The following is a 4,111-nucleotide window of genomic DNA, read 5'->3' as shown; positions in this document are numbered from 1 at the left end:
AGAAATTTCTTCTAAAATGCTAACTTCCATAATAGGAGCCAAAACACTCCCGGGTTATCCAAAACCCGAACAGGGCATACGCCCAGGTCTGAAATCATCATACGAACTTGCTGGAACCTTCGGATCCTGATTCCGAGGTCGTTTACTCAAAATTCCAATCCTAGTTCATTCTTTCAACTTTAAGCTTCTGAAATGAGAATTCTCTTTCTAAATTAACTTTGAACTTCCCGAAACTTAATTCCGACCACGAGTACAAGTCATAATACCCGAAATGAAGTTGTTCATGGCCTCCGATTGCTGAACGGAGCGCTAGGACTAAAAAATGACCGGTCGGGTCGTTACAGATTTGGAAAGGGATTTCTAGGGGAACTCATTGAGGTAAGGATTTTGGACTTAAAAACTCGTTTCTATGGTATTAATTCGCGGATTAGAGCTGTAATTAAGGGTAAAATTAGAGAAACTAGGGCTTAGAAACCTAGGCCTTTGATTGAGGATTTGAAAGACCATTTGTGGTCGGATTTTGGAACTTTTGATGTGCATGAACTCGTGGGGAAATAAGGAATCTAATGATGTGAATTTTATCGAATTCCGATACGTGGGCCCGGGGGTCTGGTATATTTCTGTGATATTGCCCGAGGGGCCGATTCTGTTGTTACATTGCCCGAGGGGCAGTTCTTATGTGTTTACCTTTTCTAGTTGCATTTTCTTTACTTGTTTGACTGCTTAAAATATGTTTTATGAGATTTCACTATTTAATTATGTTTATTGATTTTGTTCTGCCTCTTATAGCTTAAAGTTGTGTTTAACGTGATTTTATAATGCTCAGTGTTCATTTATTGTTATTACTCACTGAGTTGGAGTACTCACTTTACTCCGTGCACCCCTGTGTGCAGATTCGGGCGCTATAGGTCCTGCTAGCGAGGGTTGAGAGTTATTACTCACTGAGTTAGATGCTCATGACTGGTGACACCCCGATGTCGGGTTGTGTTGGTTTTGTTTCCGCAAATTGCACTGTTCACTGTTTATTTTGGGATTTTATTTCTGTTAAAGACTTAGTATTTATTATTTTAATTGCTTAAAGTGAATTGGAAGTGTGTCGGCTGGCCTTGTCTTCACGAGATGCGCCATCACGATCGGGTCCGGGTTTAGGGTCGTGACAAGCCGGTGATAAGATGACGATGATCCTACAGAGAACAACACAGACGCGATAAAACTTGCCAAGCACACACGCGTCAGAGCGAGAAGAAAAGCATGTATCTTGTTTTGTACGCCGGAGGCCTTAGGGTTTTTTTTAATTTCTCAGCCACTCCTATGTTAAAGAATAGGGGATGTTTCCTTGAAGATGTAAAGTTGAAGTATTTATAATGTTTCTTTTCTACTTATTGAGAAACTCTTTTCTTTAACTTACGGAGAATAGTCTTGACGGAATATAACTATTGTATATAAGTAGAGAGTTTTTCAATATGTAATAGAGTATGGACATTTTATTATTAGGGAGCGATTCCTCCTAAAATGGGTCTTATGCGACACGAATTCAAATATAATCGTACTCCAATGCGCGTACTGGATATCAATGGTGAACCCACAAAGAAGACGTGTAGAGGTTGAGAGGAATATGGCATTATAAATCCATTGGTAACTTCCAAATATCAAATTATACTATAATAGAAACATTAGACTGGTTGCGACTTGCGATTGCTTTCAAATAAAACTATTTATCAGCTGACTGATTTGCATACACATCATGTCTCCAGAGCTTGATTTTAGAAGCTCTTTCTGCTGAATACTGTCGCTTCCTCTTCTGGAAGAGCCAACTTGGCGCAATGGTTTTTTTATCGGTAGGCATCTGTATTTGAATAAGTTATACATTTTTAACATCACGTCTCTAATAGAAATAGAAATCAAACTCAGTCTTGAAATGCTAAATTGTATGATCCAGTAAAACTTAGTAAAGAAAGAATTGAAAACTTGATTAAAGATATTCAAGAAATTTTGGTAACACGGAGAAAAAGCAAATATTAATACGACTGGCATGCTAAGTGAAATTCATAGGTCAAAATCCTTTGAAGTTGAGCAAATATACAAACTTAAATCACAGTTCCTTTCACTCTACTTTCAGATTCAATCCAAACACACATAAAAAAAATTGAATTGAGATCTTACAATTTTGAAAATTGGGTAATTCAGAATACATGTTAACTCTAGAATAGAAATCAGTGCGATTAGATCAGTACAAAAGATTTGCTAAATGACCGGAATAAATGACCTTGATAAACATTTCATCTTCTTCAAAATACATACAATATTCAGAAATTGACTAAGTAAATATTAAAAATACCACATTACCTTTTGATTCTATTAAGCACATCAGTAGGAAGTCCAATAATTGGTCAATTTTTTATGAAGAAAATGAAGTGTTTGAACAACTTTTACGACAAACCTTAATTTCAAATCAATCAAAAATGTTATGTCCAAAAAAAAAGATCTACATCAGTAATAGCGCTAAACCCATCAAATTTTAAAGCAAAAACCAATTGAATTTCACCTGCTTGTTAAAAAAAAAAACATAGCGATTGCAAAACCGATTAACGGAGAAGGAGACCTCCAAATAATTACATAATCACACAGGTTTTCCAGTTTACCCAAAATCATAATTACGGATTAAAAGAAATTAGGGCTTTTAGCGTAAGGATGAATTTTGGAGTGTAAGGGTAGAAATCAAGAGGAACAAATTCAGAGAGAAAGAAGGGTACCTAGCAGTAGCGAAAGAGAACCAAGTTCGCCGCCTAAGAAGAGTGTTGTTTCAGTTCACTGGTTATCCTACTGAGTGGGAGAGGAGCAGAGGGATATTTTAGAGTGTTTTAATGGGAGAGAGCGAAGAAAATCATAATTCAGTGGGTGAAAGAGAAACATACAAATAGTATCCGATGATATTTACTATCAGCGAGAAACAGAGTAAAGTAAACAATTAGATAGAAATTGAGAGGTGGCCTTGTCATTCTCATCCTCAAATTGTAACCAGACTTCACGTGCAGGGCTTTGTAGATGCAGACACGTATAAAAATCGCGCTACATGGTCATACTACTATTAATAAGGGAGAATAGAGGAGCTTCCGGTCAATGTGAATTGGCCAGAAGACTATGGTATTTCAGTTTATTTCCTAAAATAATCGTTCATGGTTGCCTGCTTTTATAGGGATATTGTTGTCTTTGCATTCAGCCGCATTTTGTACTGACTATGAGCACACGTCCTAACTCGGAAAGAGGAAATGGGATGTTACTTACATGAGTTTGCAAATTAACTGTAACGTGAAAATTGTGGGGGCCATTAACTTTTCAGTCCACCATTATTAATTTGGATAATCTAAAGCATTCTTGGTTAAACACAAGCGCTACTCCCTAAAACTAAATATGAGACTTTAATAATTACATATTTATTAGAAGTTATTTAACTGGAAAATTTGGACAGGATTTAGGGGTGTGCATTCGAATCGGTTTATCGATAAATCGAATCGATTATTTGTTATCGAAACCGAAATCGAAAAAATCGAAACCTTATTGAAACGATAACGATAAGCATATGTACAAATCGATAATCGATAAGTAATTATCGATAAGGGTCAAAATCGAATCGATAAACCGAATGCACACCCCTAGACTGTAGACACTTGTTAAAGGAGTAATTACCTATTTGTGTAGATTAATATAACATACAGAATGTATATATATTCCGCTACTATTTTGAAAGCGGCTATACAATATTATTTTCCCTAATCTATACCCTTTCCTTTATCCTAAGTCCCTTACCCTATTATTTCCTCTACCACATTTAAGGAATGATCATATTTAAAGATCAAGGGAATGAAGTTCAAATTAATGGAAAACAGAATTAGCCGTGATGATGTGTTTTGTTTTGTTTTGTTTTTTTTATACCGTTGGAGTATTGGTGGCATACATTTGATCCCTTACTTCAGTTTTGTTGCATGTGCTTGTTGACACAATTTTTATATTATAAATGGTGTTCGTCTTATTTTAGCTTCTTTTTGTCCATATTCGGCGCGTTTATAGCGATATACTTTCCGTGGAATCCCGCAAATTTTCTTATTGGTGT

General features: G+C 36.0%; 1 long non-coding RNA gene across 1 annotated transcript; it reads right to left on the bottom strand.

Moving 5' to 3' along the window:
• Window positions 1-1,600: 1,600 nt before the first annotated feature.
• LOC109222615 lies at window positions 1,601-3,016 on the bottom strand. Its single transcript, XR_002067432.1, has 2 exons — window positions 2,754-3,016; window positions 1,601-1,846 (listed from the first exon to the last, which is right to left on the bottom strand). It is a non-coding gene; the product is annotated as an uncharacterized LOC109222615 (long non-coding RNA).
• Between the last annotated feature and the right edge of the window lie 1,095 nt (window positions 3,017-4,111).

Source organism: Nicotiana attenuata, unplaced genomic scaffold, assembly GCF_001879085.1.
Source record: "Nicotiana attenuata strain UT unplaced genomic scaffold, NIATTr2, whole genome shotgun sequence".
NCBI lineage: Eukaryota > Viridiplantae > Streptophyta > Magnoliopsida > Solanales > Solanaceae > Nicotiana > Nicotiana attenuata.
Note: the sequence above shows the minus strand (reverse complement) of the source record. Positions and strands in the feature narration are given on the sequence as shown.